Here is a 20,390-nt window from a genome sequence, read left to right on the forward strand (position 1 = left end):
AAACCCCCCAGAATAAGCCCCCTCATTCCCTAAGGGCTGTTTATCTCTCCAAAACCTTGTTTGCCATTGTTTCTAAATTGTGAAATCTATATGTGATCCTCCGGACATCTTGGCCAGTCAATTCTTTCTTCTCTAACGATCCTGAACTCGCCTCCCACTCATTCCCCTGGCATTACTTTAGAATTCACCATTTCTAGTAATCACATGCTCCTCCACAGTTTTAATTTCAAGCAGTTTATCCCTCTATATCTCAAAAGAGGTAGGACAGTATGTGATCTGCTTGATTCAAACCCACAAAAATAAAAACATTTTTTCTAATTGTTTTTTTTTTTCACATAACTCTAATTTATTTATGTTTGTAATTTTTTTAAAACCTACCCTAGCCTCCTAATCTTTTTGGGGCCCTCAAAATTTCTCATCCCATAAAAGGCACAAAGGAGCAAGGTGAGTTCATCAAATGCTCAGGGGACATCAAAGACAGTGACAGCATTTGTTGGTCAGGTTGCTCATCATCCTTTATCAGAAATGCTTAATTCTTTTTCAGCTTTGTCTAAACTCTAGCCTTCCTTTTTGCCACTGATTCTTTTGTATGTGTAACATATAGATAAGCCATTCCATGAGCCATTCTTTGGCAAAAGGCAATAGCTGCTTACAACTCTAATATAAAGTTAAGTTGAAAATAAAAACTTCTAATTCCAACCTACAGCATTTACTAATAGAGATGCAAATTATACAAATATTAAAGAGCAGGTGGAGCTCTGCCACATTCTAAGACCCTAACTTTCCTTTCTAGCTTTGTTCTGTCTCTCCAGCCTCATTGCACACCTACTCCCTATTCTTTGGCCACACTAAACGTGCCCCCATTCCTACCAAGGAGAAAATAAAGGCCTGCCCATCAGCCTTTCACCCACACATCTGACTTCTTAGTGTACTAAACCAGGACAGATCTTCACAGGAAATCATTCACCTTGGGATTCAATTCATGAATATGTAAAGCCATGTTAGTGAAAAACTAAACAGAGGTCCTGTGTATTGGTTTCCTACGGCTGCTTAACAAATTACCCCAAACCCTATGATCTCCCAGCTCTGTAAGTCAGAATGCAGCATAGGTCTCGATGGGCTAAACTCCAGGTGTCAGCAGGGCTGCCATTTCCTTCAGGAAACTTGATCAGAAATCCTGTTTCTCTGCCTTCACAAGCCTGAAGAGGCTCCCGCACTCCTTGGCTCAGGGCTCCCCTCAGCCTCCAAGACTGGCCAGCAGCAGGCCAAGCCTTTCCAGGCTACCATCTCGCCTGCTTCCTTCCCTCTTGCCTTAGAGACCCTAGTGAACAATCCAAGATAATCACCCTCATTATAAGGTCAGCTGAGCAGCAACCTTCATTCTTTGCCCTTTAACCTAACAGAGTCACAGTTTCTGCAAACTTCAGACATGGACATCTCTGAAGACATCTCAGAGGACATCTCTCATGGTATGGCTTACCACATACCATGACCATAGAAATCTCTTTGGTGAAGACAAAGTATCTTTTGTGGATTAATAGTAAATACTTTAATTTACCAACAGATGAAAGATTATATCACCATGCCCATAAATTTGTTATTTCTGAACTATCTTTTCCTTTCATGTTTCTTCAAAGGAACTGAGCAATAATGTGGATAATTATTCCAGCTGCATGAATTCAACTGAAAGTCCAATTTTACTGCTATATGCAGCAGGCTTTATCTGTGTTTTTCTGAATGGTAAAAGTTTGTTTAATGTCCAAGTGAATACGAGAGCATACTTTTCTTTCTGGATATTTAATGGGCTATACCACATACAAAAATGGCATAATTTACAAGTATCAAACAGATGTTCAGCCTTTGTAGAATGTTTTATTTTCAAAAGGCAAGTATATGCAAACTTCTGTGATGGATCTCAAGAAAAAGACAGACTGAATGATATCAACCTAAAAGCAGTACAGAATTTCATTAGTGCTATAAATCTACAAAGACTTGTTGAGAAATTTAAGTAGTAGTATGAAAATAACAGGCTAGAGCCAGCTCTGTGAGTCTGTTTTTATTGTGTAGATTGTACTATATTTTAGATTCCAGATATAATGATATCATATGGTATTTGTCTTTCTCTTGCTGACTTTCTTCAGTATGATAATCTCTAGGTTCATTTATGTTGCTGCAGATGGCATTATTTCATTCTTTTTGATGGCTAACATTCCATTAACATACACACACATCTTATCCATTTGTCTGTCGATGGACATTTAGGTTGTTTCCATGTCTTGGCTAATGGAAACAGTGCTGCAGTGAACACCGGGGTGTAGGTATCTTTCTGAATTAATAGTTTTGTTTGGGTAGATGCCTAGCAGTGGATTGCTGGATCATATGGTTCTTTTTTTTTTTTTTTTTTTTTTTTGGTCTTTTTGCCATTTCTTGGGCCGCTCCTGCAGCCTATGGAAGTTCCCAGGCTAGGGGTCGAATCGGAGCTGTAGCCACTGGCCTACACCACAGCCACAGCAATGTGGGATCCGAGCCGCCTCTGCAACCTACACCATAGCTCACAGCAATGCAGCATCCTTAACCCATTGAGCAAGGGCAGGGACCAAACCCGCAACCTCATGGTTCCTAGTCGGATTCATTAACCACTGAGCCGCGATGGGAACTCCCTATGGTAATTCTATTTTCAGTTTTTTTGAGGCATTTCCATACTGTTTCCATAGTGTCTGCACCAATTTACATCCCCACCAACTGTGTTAAGAGGCTTCCCTTTTCTCCACACCCTCTCTAGCATTTCTTATTTTTAGACTTTTTAATCACGGCCATCCTGACTAGTGAGGTGGTACCTCATTGCAGTTTTAATTTGCATTTTGCTAACAGTGATGTTCAACATCTTTTCATGCACCTATTGGCCGCCTATGTCTTTTTTGGGGAAGTATCTATTTAGGTCTTCTGCCCATATTTCGATTGAGTTGTTTGTTGTCATTAAATTGTATCAGCTGTCTATACATATTTTTGGAAATTAAGCCCTTGTCAATTGCATCATTTGCAAATATTTTCCCCAAGTCTGCAGGCTGTCTTTGCATTTTGCTTATGGTTTCTTTTACTATGCAATTCTTACAAGTTTGATTAAGTCTCATTTGTTTATTTTGGCTTTTATTTCTATCACCTTGGGAGACTGACCTAAGAAAACACTGAAGGAGTTTCCACTGTGGCTCAGCAGTTAAGAACCCGACAAAGTATCCATGAGGATAATGGGTTCAATCCCTAGCCTTGCTCAGTGGGTTAAGGATCTAGCATTGCTACAAACTGTGGCAAAGGTCGCAGATATGGCTTGGATCTGGTGTTGCCACGGCTATGGCATAGGCCTGCATCTGTAGCTCCAAATGGACCCCTGTGTGGAGAAAAAGGAACCCTAGTACACTGTTGGTGGAATTGTAAATTGGTGCAACCACTGTGGAAAGCAGTATGGAGATTCCTCAGAAAACTAAATATAGAACTACCATTTGATCCAGCAATCCCACTCCTGGGCATCTATCCAAAGAAAACCATGACTCGCAAAGACACATGTACCCCCATGTTCATTGCAGCACTATTTGCAATAGCCAAGACATGGAAACAACCTAAATGTCCACTGACAGAGAAGTAGATCAAGATGTAGTACATATACACAATGGAATATTACTCAGCCACTAAAATATAACGAAATACCAGCATTTTTGGCAACATGGATGGACCTAGAAATTATGCTAAGTGAAGCTAGTCAGACAGTGAGACACCAACATCAAATGCTTTCACTGACATGCGGAATCTGAAAAAAGGACAGACTGAACTTCTTTGCAGAACAGATGCTGACTCACAGACATTGAAAAACTTATGGTCTCCGGAGGAGACAGTTTGGGGGCTGGGGGGATGGGCTTGGGTTGTGGGATAGAAATCCTATGAAATTGGATTGTGATGATTATTATACAACTACAGATGTGATAAATTCATTGAATAAAAAACAAACAAACAAAATAAAACAAATGGACCCCTAGCCTCGGAACCTTTCTGTGATACAGGTGCGGCCTTAAAAAGAAAACAACAGGAGTCCCCATCATGGTGCAGTGGTTAACGAATCCGACTAGGAACCATGAAGTTTCAGGTTCAATTCCTGGCCTTGCTCAGTGGGTTAAGGATCCGGTGTTGCTGTGAGCCGTGACGTAGGTTGCAGACACAGCTCGGATCCCATGTTGCTGTGGCGTAGGCCAGTGGCTACAGCTCCGATTAGACCCCTAGCATGGGAACCTCCATGTGCCATGGGAAGCGGCACTAGAAAAAGGCAAAAAGACAAAAAAAAAAAAAAAGAAAACAAAATGTTGGTATGATGTATGAAAGAGAATGTTCTGCCTATGTTCTCTTCTAGGAGTTTTACGGTGTCCTGTCTTACATTTAAGTGTTTAAGCCTTTGACTTTATTTCTGTGTACAGTGTGAAGATGTGTTCTAACTTCATGGATTGACATGCAGCTGTTGAACTTTTCCAACACCACTTGTTTAAGAGACTGTCTTCCTCGTATATTCTTGCCTCCTTTGTCGAACATTAACTGTCCATTAATAGGCGTGTGGGTTTATTCCTGGGCTCTCTATTCTGTTCCGTATGTCTGCTCTTGGGCTGATACTGTGCTGTTTTGATTACTGTAGCTTTGTAGTATAGTCTGAAGTATGGGCGGATTATACCTCCTTTGCTCTTTTTCCTCAGGATTGCTCTGGCAATTCTGAGTCTTTTATGGTTCAGTAGAAATTTTATAATTATTTGTTGTAGTTCTGTGAAAAATGCCATGGGTAATTTGATACAGATCACATTAAGTCTATAGATTCCTTCAGGTAGTATGGCCATTTTAATTCTTCCAATCCAAGAGCATGGGGTATCTTTCCATTTCTTTGAGTCATCTTTAATTTCCTTAACGTTTTGTAGTTCCCACCATATAAGTCTTTCACTTCCTTGGTGAGGTTTATTTCTAAGTATTTTATTTTTTCTTGATCCGATTTTAAAAGGGATTGTTTACATTCCTGTTCTGACACTTCATTGTTAGTGTAAAGAAATGCAATCAATTTCTGTACAGTATAATCATGTATTCTGCTACCTTGCTGAATCTGTTTATAAATACTTATAGTTTTTGTGTGGAGTCTTTAGTTATCTTTCTATTCATTTCAAAAATGTTCACCTTTGCCTTGTGGACCACGGATACAACAGTTGCTTTTAAAGTCTTGTCTTGTCTTTTTTTTTTTTGCTTTTGGCCACACCCAAGACATGTGAAAGTTCCCGGGTCCAGGATCAAAACAAAACCACAGAAGTGACCTAAGCTGCTGCAGTAACACTGGTTCCTTAACCCACTGTATCATAGAACTCCTATAACGTCTTTTTTTGATAATTCCCCCATCTAGATCATATCAGGATTGGCATCTATTTATTGTCTTTTCCCCTAAAAAATAGTCAGATTTTGTTTCTTTGTATGTCTAGTAATTTTGGATTATATCGTAGTCATTCTGAATATTAAGTTACGAAACTCTAGATTCTGTTAACATTTTCTGGAGAATCTGACTTTTTTGCTTACGTTTTATACCACAGGTTATTTACTACCTTCTAAGGGTGGCAGTTCCACTGTCAGCTCCATTTTCAAAGTCTTCACTTTTTATGTGGGTTAATCCTCTGCATGCATCACTCAGGGACAAGTGTCTAGGATGCGAGTGGTGGTTTGTACCATAGGTCAGTTCTCTGTCTTCACTGTGTTTCTCTGGTCTATCCCATGACTGACCCCTCTGTGGGTGTCCTCTTTTCCCTCTGAGCCCCTGGAACAGCATGTTCCAGTTTCTATGGGGCTTCTCCCCAGATCCTCTGCCTTACAAAAATGGTTTTCTCAGAGTTTTAAGAGCTTGTCCCACCATGGCAGAGCAACTTTAGAGGTGGAGATGGTCTAAGGGCAGGCTCAGGAGAGAAGAAGGGAAAGGGAGACTCCTTTTCCTTGTCCTCTGGCTAAAAACAGGGATTTCTCTGGGGGTTTCTGCAAAGTGCTACACCCACTCTGCAGTCCCCTAAGCTAGCCCACCATCTGATCAAAGTGCGTCTTGGGAAAGAAAAGGTATTATCCATCATTACACAGGCTAGTCATCAAGTTATAGCTTCCCTTCTTAATTTGCCTGCTATTATTAATTTTCAGTCTTTAGATAGCTGTTTTTGGTATTCTATTGAGAAATTTTAGTTCTAATCAATCAGAGAGAGGCTTACTCCATTTTGTCCTGTCCATTGTATTATATCCATTTCCCAACAGACTCTCACCTAATGGCTCTAAGCAGTCATTGGTCATTATCTAGATCCCTAATTCTATTAGAAACTGCACTTTGCTGAGTTTCTAATCTTATTCTCCCAGCCTTTCTTATTAGCTGTGATTCTTCTATAACAGTAAACTGTTCCCCTTAACTGTTATCCTGAAATAAAATCGGTGCAGAAAAAGACGACAGTGGTTGATTCTTTCATTTACCAATGATTTTCAGAGTAATGAACTGGTGCCTGTGAGGGTTTTTTTTTCAATATTACTATAAACTTTTGAATTGTTATAGATTTGTGCTTCAATCTTCAATTTGTGCTTCAGTCATTATACATATTCTTTAAACTTTTTATGGAAAATTTCAAACATACACAAAAGTCAAAAAGAATAATTACTAACTCATATATCCATCACCTATTTTCAACAATTATCAAATCATGGCCAATCCTGTTTCATCTAAACTTCCCCTTCCCATCCTCCTCTGTACTATTTGAAGCAAATCCCCAAACTCTATCATTTCATCTGCAGATGCTCTAGTATGAATCTGTAAACTATAAGGACCTATAAGTATCATTATCCTTCAAATTTTAAAAGACCTAGATATAGGGAGATAGTGGCTGAAAGTCTCAATATGGAAAGATGTTTAATTAATAGCCAAATTAATCTACAGATTCAATATTAACTCAATAATAATATGAAATAATAATATAAAACTTAATATTAAGCAAGAAATTTTCTTTTTTACTTGCCTAGGAAACTGACAAGTTGATTATAAAATTTTTACTGAAACTCATAAGAACCAAGAAGAACCATGGCAATTTTAAAGAACAAAATTTAGAAATTTTAAAGCTACAATAATTAAAAGAGTATGGCACTGGCACAGCAACAAACAGACCAATGGACTAGAACAGATTCCAAAAACAGATTCAAAGATAAAGTCACCTGGACTACAACAAATGCACTACTGTATTATAGTAAGAAAGAATAGTCTTTTCAATAAACAGTGCTAGACTAAATGGATTTCCAAGTGTAAAACAAAATGGAACCATGAATCCTACCACATACCACGCATAAATCTAAATGCAAAAGTTAAAACAATCAAGTTTATAGAAGAAAACATAGCAGGATTATCTTCTTGGCTTTGAGATAAACAAAAAAACCCTTAAAACACAAAAGCACTAACTGTAATAGTTTGATAAAACATATTTATTAAAATTAAGAAGTTACCTTAAGACTATTAAAAAAGTGGAGGAGAGATATCAATACTTAATCCAACAAAAAACTTATGCTAGAAATAAAGAACTCCTACAAATCCATAAAACAGACAATCCAATAGAAAAATGGGCAAATGACGTGAATAGCCATTTCTCAAAGAGGATATCCAAATGATCAATAGCTACAGAATAGCACATATGTGTGCTAGACCTTTTAAGTTATTGGGGAATTATAAATTAAAACTACAAAAAAGTTCACTATATATACAGAGAAGAGTTATTAATTTGAAACACTAACCGTTCACTAACATTAAGTGAATGATTCACTAACATTAAGTTGGTGAGGAGGAAGAGCAGTAAGAACTCATGTGCACTTCTGGTGGACGTGTGACTAATCCAACCACTGTGGAAAACTAGGAGCATCTACAAAAGCTAAACAGCCAGATATTCTTACCCAGCATTCTCACTACTGGATATTTATCCAACAGAAATGCATACATATGTGCCAAAGGAGTCACACTCAAGAGTGTTCATAGAAGAGTTGTTCATAATGGTCAAAAACTGATAGTAAACCAAATGCTCATCAACAGTACAACCGATAAACAAACTCTGGTATATACATATAATAGAGTATCACAAAGCAACAAAAAGTGGTGGGTTATTGCTATAGTCAACATGAATGACTTAGAGAAACAAGAGGTTGATCAAAAAAACAAATGAGAAGTTCAACAACAGACACTCCTAAGGAATAGTGAATCAAGTCAGAGAGTGTGTGATGATTTTCAGGGGGCAGGAAGGAGGCGCCTGGATTGATGAAAATGTTCTTTATCTTCATCTTGGTATTAGTTAAATGAGTGTTGACTTCATAAAGTTTCATCCAAATGATACTCAGTATTTATGTAGTGTATAATACGCATGTTTTAATTCAATATAAAAGATTTTTAAAGTTAGCAATATCAGTCCCCTGATTTTTAAAAATTTTTAACTTTTCAGTTATTTTACTTGCTAAAACAAAGTCTAGTAAAACTAGGTTTCTACATCAGTCTGCTTCTTATTTGAGTACTAAAAGTCATTATTTACTTCCTTTTTCTGGACAATTACTGAAGAACAGTCTTGGGGAAGTCTTGATCCTTTCCACATAATGAGGGCAAAAGTCTAGCCCGAAGTTAGACCTATCTCCTATTCACAAACTAGATAATTCTTAGATGAAATATTTACTGTAAGTATGACCAATTTTTCTATACTAAGTTCCAGATCACCAGTTCCCGCAGTTTGTATGTGGAAAAAAAGAGGTAAGAAAACTTGAAGCTTCTAAAGCTTAGCATCTAAGCTCAGTTTTAGTTAGAACTGAGGCATCAGCATAAGGTTGGTGTGGAATAAATTACTAAATGTAAAGTGCTTAGAATACAATGCCTATCACAAAGTAAATGCTCAAAAGTGTCTACAACTATCACATCAGTTTGAAAAACATGATAATAGATCCTTATTCTTGAACTGCCTTCAAAATACTTAAGAAAAACAGACCTACTTTTAAAAACAAAGCATAATTAGAGAGCTAAGGGAACACTTAGTAGATTTTTTTTTTTTTTTTTTTTTTTTTTTTTTTTGGTCCTTTTGCTATTTCTTGATCTTGGGCCGCTCCTGCGGCACATGGAGATTCCCAGGCTAGGGGTCCAATCGGAGCTGTAGCCACCAGCCTACACCAGAGCCACAGCAACGCGGGATCCGAGCCACGTCTGCAACCTACACCACAGCTCACGGCAACGCCGGATCGTTAACCCACTGGGCAAGGGCAGGGATCGAACCCGCAACCTCATGGTTCCTAGTCGGATTCGTTAGCCACTGCGCCACGACGGGAACTCCACTTAGTAGATTTTTTAACGAAACAAGCTTAAATGAACATTAGAGAAATTTTCTTTAACCTTATAAAAAGTTTTATGTTAGAAATGTATAGACTAATAAAAAAAAAGAAATGTATAGACTAATTACATTTTCACTTAAAAAATATACTATAGGATGACAAAAAATCATATCCAACTTATGAAGACTTAATATACACCTAAGATTTTTTAAGCTTCTAAATTATACTAGTAGGCATTTAACTATATTAAAATTAGACTACTTTATATATATATACATACTTTATGCACTTTGCTACTTACCATTGCATCATTGTCTTTACATACAAATATATTTTTTGAATTATCATTATCATTTTATTTTCAGGGCCGCACCCACGACATATGAATGCTCCCAGGCTAGGGGTCAAATCAGAGCTGTAGCCACTGACCTACACAGTAATGCCAGATTTGCACTGTGTCTGCGACCTACACCACAGCACACAGCAATGCCGGATCCTTAACCCACTTAGCGAGGCCAGGGATGGAACCTGCATCCTCATGCATAGTAGTCAGATTCGTTTCCACTGAGCCACGATGGGAACTCCTTCTGAATTATTTAAGCTGCATATATCATGCCTTTTAACCCAAAATACTTCAATGTGTACCTTCTAAGAAGAAAGACATTCTCTTAATTACTAACTTGAGATTTAACAATTAAAATATTTTAATGTCTACTTTGCCAATTTTTTTTAACAGAGCAAATAAAAGTCCTTTAAGGCTTCCTTCCTACTCAAGTCCAGGATCCAGTTCATCAAGTCCGGGATCCAGTTCAGAGTCATGTATTGAGTTTACCTATTATATATCCTTAAACTCCTTTAATCTTGAACAGTTTTCCTCAGCTAAATACCTTTTAAACCATCTTATCTTTACAAGGTATTCTGTGAGATAATATTTTTAAAAAAAATTTTTTAGACAAACTATATAGGGAAGTTTTATTTGAAAAAAAAAAAGAGGCTTGGAGTTCCCGTTGTGGCTCAGTGGTTAACGAATCTGACTAGGAACCATGAGGTTGAGGGTTCAATCCCTGGCCTTGCTCAGTGGGCTAAGGATCCGGGGTTGCCATGAGCTGTGGTGTAGGTTGCAGAGGCGGCTCAGATCTGGTGTTGCTGTGGCTCTGACGTAGGTCGGTGGCTACAGCCCCTAGGCTGAGAACCTCCATATGCCGCGGAAGCAGCCCAAGAAATGGCGAAAAAAGACAAAAAAAAAAAAAAAAAAAAAAAAAAAAAGAGGCTTACTAGAAGAGCTGGGAGAAGTTTCAGAAGACTTAGAGAAGAATATATAAATCTTCCTATCCAAGAATGACTTTAGTAACATACATTTTAAAGCTTTATAATGAGGAGGCCTCTAGACTTCTTTGAAGCTGATAATTCTTGGATTGGTGATTTTGAAAACTTGCCCCTTAACATATCAAAAACTTACAATATATAATCAACTTAGACAAATCTGGTCACTGATTTGATAGCTATCCGTAAGGAATGGATTCAAAGAAAATTACTATTTTCATCAAAATTCTCTTCTACAGTAAACAAAAAAACTACCCAATCCCAGTAAGCAAAGCTCTAGGGAAAGTGGAATTATCATGATCACGCACAAATACAGTAGCTACTGGAGGTGTGACAGATCTTGTTCTTTTAGTCAACAAACACTGACTATGTGCCAGAACTATGACAGCTACAGGAGGATCCAAGAGTTAAAAAATCAGACGAAGTACCTACTTAAAAATAATTTAGCAAACCTAAGACGTCCGCTTTCAGACAGGAAAAGTTTTATTTTTCCCCACTTTGAAAATGAAGCAACTAGGATGCAGAGAGGTAAATGTGTCCAAAATCACAAAACAATTAAATGTTCTAGAGCAACAAAAAAGGGAGATTCTAAAGTCGGGGCCTGGCATTATTACCACTGTGGTGTGAAAGCATCAGTAGCAATTCTACAATGCCAGGATGCAGAAGTTTTGATCCCAGCCCAGCACAGTGGCTTAAAGGACCCAGCACTGCTGCAGCTGGGATCTGGTCTTGGGCCCAGGAACTCCATGTGCCACGGGGTGGCTAAAAAAGAAAATAATAATAAAATCAAATCGTCTTTCATCGCCTTATATAGGACTGACTTTGCCTGTGTCATACCATAAACGAGCTCCTTTATATCCTCCCATGTTCCCACTGACTTTCAAAGGCCCCATGCCCAACACACCTACTAGCTTTGTTTGAGTCAGTTACCAGCTCGTTTCCAAACAACGCCTTAGTACTTTCACTGTTAAAATAACAGGTAATCTCCATATATAGAAAAAACAAACTGTACAAAAGGTACATACAATCTTTTAAGTGCTTAAGACATTACAGTAACATTAAAACCTGGTTAAAAAAAATAAAGCAAAGTACAACACAATTTTATTTCTATATATTCCTATATACATTTATTTTAGAGGAAAAGCAGTTTATTTGCCTTATTTCTATGTTAAGATGGCAACATGGGTCAGTCTAACGAGAATACGGATTACACTTTACAGGACAGGTAAAGGTTCTCAGTCAGCCACTGAGAGTCGCTATCAGTTCTCAGCTCCTCTAATTTCTTCCCACTCATCTCCTACCTCAGCACTCAATCTACAAATACTTCTCCAACCACGAAGAGCTGAAGTCAGCTCACTTATTCTGTAAAAGGTCACACAGTAAATATCTCTGGCTCTCTGGCCCCTAAGGTTTCTGATGCAACTACTTAACTGCCAACATAGCTTGAAAACAGCCACACACAATATATAAAAACTAAGAGGGGCTGACCTCCAATAAAGCTTTATTCATAGACACAAAAATGCGTGTTTCATATAAATTTCACATGTCATAAAACAGTATTTTCCTCAGGATTCTTCTCCCTAACCATTAAAAAATGTTCTTAGTTCACAAGTCATAGAAAAACAGACAGCAGCCCAGATCTGGTGCCACGAAGACCCGTGAGTGAGAGACTCTCTTGTAAAAGCCAGAGCTGCAGTGGGCCCTTCTTTACCTCAGTCAGCTGATTCTTTTTTTTTTTTTTTTTTTTTTTTGTCTTTTTGTCTTTTCTAGGGCTGCATCCACGGCATACGGAGGTTCCCAGGCCAGGGTCTAATCAGAGCTACAGCTGCCGGCCTACACCACTCCACAGCAACGCCAGATCTGAGCAGTGTCTGCAAACTACACACTGCTCATAGCAACGCCGGAACCTCAACCCACTGAGCAGGGCCAGAGACTGAAGCTGCAACCTCAAGGTTCCTAGTCGGATTCATTAACCAGTGAGCCACTACTGGAACTTCCTGATTCTTTATCTCTAACCCTAAAATATGACAGGAAATAATTCTTACTCTACTTTTCAGTCATTTGCACATCATCTTTATCTCAAAAAAAACCCTTATTTGATTCTTACTTCTAGGCAGTAACGGAAAAATTTTAAGAATTGCTGAAAAGAAAATATATCTTAATATTAATTATCTTGCCAATAAATAATTTTTCACTCCTCATAGAAATAAAAATCCTAAAGAAAAAGCTATCAGGAAAGGTAGCAGATCATGCCCTAAATATATTTATAACACATTAGCCTACACTGTCCTTGCCAGAGACTGCAAACCTCACACTGTACCCAAAAATTATGCCAAAAAGAAAGAGAAAGAACAAAAAGAAAGAAAAGAAAAAAGAAAAAAGGAAGAAAAAGATGCCGTAATTCTGAGCTCAAAATGAAGACTAAAGTATGCAGTGAAACTCACCAAGCTATAAAAGATTCATCTAAGAGGAATGCAGAATTCTCCAAAGGCATCTTACTCTGTGACAAAACCAGCTTCTAAGTTTCAGCAGCTTTACAGGAGCAAAAAAAAAAAAAGAAAGAAATTCTGTAAAACAAGGGCAGCTGTGGAAATGTTCACCAAATTCTAAATAACGAGTCTACCATATTTTTCCCCATCCACGTTTCCAGCATTAGCTGGGGCTTTCTATGTGCCAGGACTTGGGGTGCAGCCATGAGCAGGTCAGAGTCCCCTGACCCTCTGGGGGCTCGGGCTGCAGGGCAACTCCAAAAGGAGGCAAGGCTTTAATTAAGAATCAAGACAGTGTAAGGGCGAGCATGCCGAGATCCAAAGTGGCATAGTGGGAACTGGTCAGGAAAGGCCTCCTACAAGAGAGGTATTTAGTGCAAGTATGCAATCTGACCAAAGCAGGCAGAGAAGGGAGAGAAGAGGCTGCTTCACTGAAAGGAGCAGTCCGTTCAAAAGGCCAGGAGAGAACACGGCATCTGTGTGCAAGTAGAATGAGTCCAGAGCAGCTGCTCGGAGTATGAAAACGGAGGAGAAGGTCAAACTGGGAGATGAAAGCAGGAAGAGAAGCACTTGGCCTTGAGTCACACAAGGCTGGCAGCAGTGCCCTTTAATACCCGCCCCACCGCCCCGCCACTGGACTACAAGACATCAACCATTTGGGAGTTCCTACCATTCCCCTAGCCACGGGGTCCAGAAGTGAGCCCTGGGAAGGAAGCTGCACAAGTCCTGGGCACGGCGGTGCTCTCAGGGGGCTCTGCAGAGCCTGGGGAACTGCTTGGGGTCACCAGCCAGCCTCCCTAGGACTGGATGACCCGCTCTGACGACATCAGGACCCCTGCGCATAGCACAGGGAGCAGGGCATCAGTTCCAGCACCACTGTCAACGGCTGACCAAAAGCTGGTCAGCAGGGCCTCCCGAGGGCGAAGGAGGTTCATCAGAACAGCCTTGGAGTTCAAAGGCCAAGGGGCAGGAAGACACAGCATGTGTGGAAGTGAAACCTATCCAGGAGCTGCCAAGCATTTTCCTAGTGTCAAGTCCAGTCCTAAGTGCTGTGTAAGCAGAAGCTAATTCAGTCCTCACAGCATCCTGGTGAGACAAGGCTCTTATTACCCTACGTTTCCAGTATGCTTTTATGAAACACTCCAACCATAGCCATTAATTTTTGTTTGTTTGTTTTTTAGGGCCTCACCGCAGTATAAGGAAGTTCCCAGGCTAAGGGTCAATTTGGAGCTGTAGCTGCTGGCCTACACCATAGCCACAGCAATGAGGGATCTGGGCCATGTCCGAAACCTACACCTCGGCTCATGGCAACGCCAGATCCTTAATCCACTGAGCAAGATCAGCGATCAAATCCATGTCCTTATGGGTATTAGTTGGGTTTGTTCCCACTGAGCCACAATGGGAACTCCACCATTAATTTTTCTTTGTAATTAAAAATTATCAGAAATTATAACGATACTTATTGCAATATTAAAAGCATTTTAATTACCCTTCAATCATAAAAAGTGGCATTTTAATGATCAATTAACAAAACCAAAAGATTGACAACATTGATTTGGTTGTTTCTTTTTTAACTAGTAGTTCTGTTAGGGAGAGCTGGAAATTGTTCCGTGCTGGTTCATTCACTTACTATGACAGGTTATACATATACAATGATTAGAGGAAAAAACACCAAATTGCTGCCCTCCTGGAGTATTACTTACTAAAATACAGTTAAGATTGGTACCCTGTGGCAATTACGTTTTTGTAACCCAGTCTAAGTGTTCTGAATGAAGAATCAACAACCATATAGATGAAATCTGATGCAACAGAGGAAAATCTAAACCTGAGGGGAGTGAACTGTAAATTTAAAATATACATATGGTAAAGGAGAAGGAAGAGGAAGGATAAGAAACTGCTCCTAGAAAAGGGAACCCTTATAACATGTTGGTGGGAATGTAAACTGGAGCAGCTATTAATAGAGGTTTCCCAAAAAATAAGAACAGCACTACCATGTGATTGAGCAATTCCACTTCTGCATATTTTATCCAAAGAAAACAAAACCACTAATTTGAAAAAAAGATATATGTACCTCTATATTCACTGCAGCACTATTTACAATACCCAAGATGATGAAGCAACCTAAGTATCCATCACTATATAACTGGATTAAGATGTGGTATGCACACGCGCGTACACAAACACACACACACACACACACGAATACGACTCAGCCATGAAAAAGAATAAACTCTTGCCATCTGTGACAACGTGGATGGACCCTGAGGGTATCACGCTTAGTGAAGTAAGCTGGACAGAGTTAGACTAGTATCTGTGAATGATTTCACTCATAGCTAAAGTGGAATCTAAAATCAAGAAAAATGAACAAACAAAAAACTAAACAGATTCAGATGGAGAAAACAAACTGGTGGTTGCCAGAGGCAGATGGATGAAACAGGGGAAGGGAGTTAAGATGAATAAAACTTCCAGCTGCAAAGTCAGTCAATAAGATGTAACAGGAATACAGTTAGTTAATACTGCAATGACTCTGTATAACGACAGAGATAACTTGGCCTCACTGAGGTGATTATTTCATAACGTATAAAAATACTGATCACTATGTTGTACACCTGAAACTGATAGAGTACTGTATGTCAAGTATAATTTTTTTTTTTTTTTTTTTTTTTGGTCTTTTGCCTTTTCTAGGTCCGCACCCACGGCATATGGAGGTTCCCAGGCTAGGGGTCTAGTTGGAGCTGTAGCCGCCGGCCTATGCCAGAGTCACATCTGTGACCTACACCACAGCTCACAGCAACGCCGGATCCTTAACCCACTGAGCAAGGCCAGGGATTGGACCCGCAACCTCATGATTCCTAGTCGGATTCGTTAACCACTGAGCCACAATGGGAACTCCAAGTATAACTTAATTTTTGAAAAAGGTCTGCTTCACTGAGGAACACACTCACAAAGAATGAAAAAGCGCCCAGAATACCACATGAAGGATAGGAAATATGGCCTCGGGGGAGGACCACCTCGAGGTGGTCAAGTTTCTGCCTCTCCCACACACTTCTGTTAAGAACAGTACATGATGTTAAAAAGGAGACATTCTGGCCCAGACACACTGTTAAAACTCGGGAAGTGGGAACAATAAAAGCTTCTGATTAACAAGCTCCCTCTGAGAGAGAATCCAATGAAAAGAGTGATAATAAACATTAAAAACAGCTCTAAGTTAGTTCATCCCGGTAAAAAGCTTACAGCCAGACTCCCTACATAAATTATCTAGAATGACTTCAAAGCCAAGATCTGGGGAGCATCTTGTATTAGCTCTCATCATCATCAGAGAAATGAAAGAAATCAGTACATTCTATCAATCACTTGTGTCTTGCGTCTGGGACCTGAAAACAATACATGATTTCAAGGAGCTGAAAAGGGCACTCACTTCTGCCAAATCAGTCTCACATCATTCTTCAAATCAAAGTAACATATGCCAAAGTTAAGTTAGAGTTTTCTATTTTCTTGGTTACATATTCTTGCAGGAATATACAATAAATTCTACTAGAAATTCCTTAACAAAATTATAAACAAGTGTTCTGTAAATCTCACACTTATTAATGACCCGACCATCTTCTCTTTTTACCATTAACTTCCACTGAAACCAGTCTCATTCTGACATACTTAATATTCCTCCATGGATACATAAATTCCACAAAAAGAGCAGTCCCCTCTGAAGAGATGCATGTGTGTTTAGTAATGTTTAATGATAATGAATCAGTAATACATTTATGTTATACTCCTAGTCATTATAATTTTTAAAAGCTTTTTCTTTAACACAGACCATCATGGTCACAGTTAATAAACATTCTAAATTTCTATTCCTATTCCTATTTTCAATGCTCAGAAACATTTTTTAAGTACTGAAAGAAGTGCCAATCTGGGATCCTTTATCTGACAAAATATCTTCAGGAAAGAGAGGGAAACTAAAACATGACAACTGAAGGAAAACTAAGAGAATCTGCCCTAAAAAAGCATATTCTTCAAAAAAAAGGAAATGATAAAAGGAGGAATACTGGAAAATCAGGAGGGAAAAATGGAAAGAATATGGGTAAATACAACAGAACTTAACTCTTCTATATTATTTTTGATGACAAAAATTATAATACTATGTGATATGGTTCTCAGTATATGCAGAGAAAATATAAAAAGGCAATTAATTAGGGAGTTCCCATCGTGGCGCAGTGGAAATGAATCCAACTAGGAACCATGAGGCTGCGGGTTCGATCCCTGGCCGCTCTCAGTGGGTTAAGGATCCGGTGTTGCCGTGAGCTGTGAGACTCGGCTTGGATCCTGCATTGCTGTGGGCTGTGGTGTAGGCCAGTAGCTGAAGCTCTGATTCAACTCCTAGCCTGGGAGCCTCCATATGCTGTGGGCGCAGCCCTAAAAAGCCAAAAAAAAAAAAAAAAAAAAAAAAAGGCAATTATACTAGAAATGGAGGGGGTGGGTCAAGGGAGTTAACTAGTAGACTGGAATAAGTTACCTGTACATGCAATAATACCTAGAACCACCAAAAAAAGCTTTATTCAAAGAGACGGAATCAAAATATAAATAAATCAGGATGGAATCCTAAAAAAATGCTCAGCTAACTCAAAGGCTTCTTTCTCCCTCACCTACTAATACTGAAAAAGGAGTGGAGTTAAAGCCCAAGATACCCCATCCCCAGGCAAGACAGGTGTTGAACAAGTCTGAGAACACCAAAGAGTCACACATTCTAGAGGCAGAATTTTCAAAGCATTTGTAATATCAGCTTTGACATTACTCTCATACATTTCTGGTGGGAGTATAAATTGGTATCAACTTACGGAGAACACTGTATCAATATACTAACAAAAATATGAATGCTCCTACATTTTGGCCCAGCAACATAACAGGGTGTAACCTGCATTTTTTAATTGAAACAAGATAGAAAAAAAGTGAAAAGTATAAGACACCTAGTAATGGCTGGAGTATTTCCTAAAACAGTTATTTCAGGTATGTGTTTATGAGTGTGTGAGTGTGAGTGCGTGCACTGGATCACAACATAAAATACATTTATTATAGCTTGGAAGCCACTATTTCACCTTGAAAAGACAGCCTGAGGCATATGGACAAGCTGATACTGTGGCGAAGGAGGGTTCAATGCCTGGATGTGAAGAAGAGAACGGGAAGGACATGTAAAGAGACAAACCAGGAGTTCCCTTCATGGCGCAGTGAAAACGAACCCAACTAGCATCCATGAGACTGCTGGTTCAATCCCTGGCCTCACTCAGTGGGTTAAGGATCCAACGTTGCAGTGAGCTGTGGTGGAGGTCGCAATCATGGCTTAGATCTGACATTCCTGTGGCTGTGGTGCAGGTCAGCAGCTGCAGCTCCAATTCGACTCCTACTCCGGGAACTTCCATATGCCATAGGTGCACAGTGCTAAAAAGACAAAAAAAAGACAGAGAGAGAGAGACAAAGCAAGCACTAGGTGGTATGCTGCCAAGCTCTGCAGAGCCGTAAGGAGCCTGGCCTGTCTGGAGTGACCCAGGAGAAGGAGAAGGGAGAGAATTCATACGACCGGAGTCAAAGGGGAGGCAGAAGCAATTCATCAAAGTCTGTCCCAGAGAATGTGAATTCCCAAAAGGCATTTATTGTTTTCCTCAACTGCGCCATTTTCTTTTTGCTTTACTTCTTTAAAGTGCATTTTAAGTCATACATGTGGCTTATGTTTGTGGTTCATGTTATATATCTCTACTGGAAAATGCTGGCCCAGAGCCTGGAATGCAGCCGCTGTTCTCTCTGCACTCATCTGCTGATTTGTGCAATGTCTTCTGCTGTCATTTTTCTTCTCTTTGCCATTATGGGCAGAAATGAAAGTTTCTGTTCCCAACTGTGTTCAATGAAAACTAAAAGCAACTGACAAAAATAGTTTTTAGGCTTCTTTTATAACTTCACTCATCAAGGGACTCCACTGGAGATCTGAATCAATCTTCTTGACACTCTAGGCTCAGAGCTAGCAGGTAAAGAGGCTGAGTACAGGTGACCTAGGAACAAAGCTTTACCTGTCCCCTTTCTCTGTACTCTTCTCTGGCTAAGCAGCCCCAGTGTCACTCGGCCCCAAACTATACCATATTTTTTTTCTAAAGAAATCTAGCAAACCACTGAGAAAAAAACCAGACAGATGTCAGTGTCCATAAGGCTCAGTCAATGACAACTGGAAAGCTCCTGAGACTAGGGAGTTCCTGTCATGGTGCAATGGAAACAAATCCAACTAGGAACCATGAGCTTGCAGGTTTAATAGCTGGCCTCGCTCAATTGGTTGAGGATCAGGTGTTGCTGTGAGCTGTGATGTAGGTCACAGATGTGGCTCGGATCTGGCATTGCTGTGGCTGTGGTATAGGCCAGCAGCTGCAGCTCCAACTAGACCCCTGGCCTGGGAACCTCCATATGATATGCGTGCAGCCCTAAAAAGACAAAAAGACAGAAAAGAAAAGAAAAGAAAAGAAAAGAAAAGAAAAGAAAAGAAAAGAAAAGAAAAGGAAAGGAAAGGAAAGGAAAGAAAAGGAAAGAAAAGAAAAGAAAAAAGAAAGTTCATGAGAATAGCAATAGAGGAGTTCCCGTTGTGGCGCAGTGGTTAACGAATCCGACTAGGAACCATGAGGTTGCGGGTTCGGTCCCTGCCCTTGCTCAGTGGGTTAACGATCCGGCGTTGCCGTGAGCTGTGGTGTAGGTTGCAGACACGGCTCGGATCCCGCGTTGCTGTGGCTCTGGCGTAGGCTGGTGGCTTTAGCTCCGATTCAACCCCTAGCCTGGGAACCTCCATATGCCGCGGGAGCGGCCCAAGAAATAGCAACAACAACAACAACAAAAAGACAAAAGACAAAAAGACAAAAAAAAAAAAAAAAAGAATAGCAATAGAGTCCCTGCTCTTCTGCTCTAACCCTAAACTTGCCAGCAGACAAGATGCTCCATCTATGTACAAAGAATTACCAACCAGTCTCTTCAAAGAGAAATGGTCACCGGAAAAAAAAAAAAAAAAAAAAAAAAATCCACCTATCCAACAAGGAAAAAAACCCAGCACAGCTGCCTAAAATAATCAAGATAACCCTGTAGCAATATACACGAGCCAAGAATAATAATTCTCATACAACGAAACACCACAGCTAGAAAAAGACCAAGAAAATAAGTCGATCAACTGACTCTAAAAATATC

The 20,390-nt window shown here is 39.6% G+C and overlaps 1 protein-coding gene across 15 annotated transcripts in view; it reads right to left on the reverse strand.

Annotated features, from left to right (window-relative positions):
- The window catches only part of CLOCK (clock circadian regulator), a 116,870-nt gene that overhangs the window by 71,228 nt on the left and 25,252 nt on the right, over nucleotides 1–20,390 (reverse strand). For 2 of the 15 annotated variants that reach the window (XM_021101318.1, XM_021101321.1), the window contains exon 3: nucleotides 13,140–13,227. The exons of the other annotated variants lie outside the window; for them this stretch is intronic. The gene's annotated coding sequence lies outside the window, so the exon portion shown is untranslated. The remainder of the gene's footprint in view (nucleotides 1–13,139; nucleotides 13,228–20,390) is intronic. 15 annotated transcript variants of the gene reach the window in all.

Source organism: Sus scrofa, chromosome 8, assembly GCF_000003025.6.
Source record: "Sus scrofa isolate TJ Tabasco breed Duroc chromosome 8, Sscrofa11.1, whole genome shotgun sequence".
NCBI lineage: Eukaryota > Metazoa > Chordata > Mammalia > Artiodactyla > Suidae > Sus > Sus scrofa.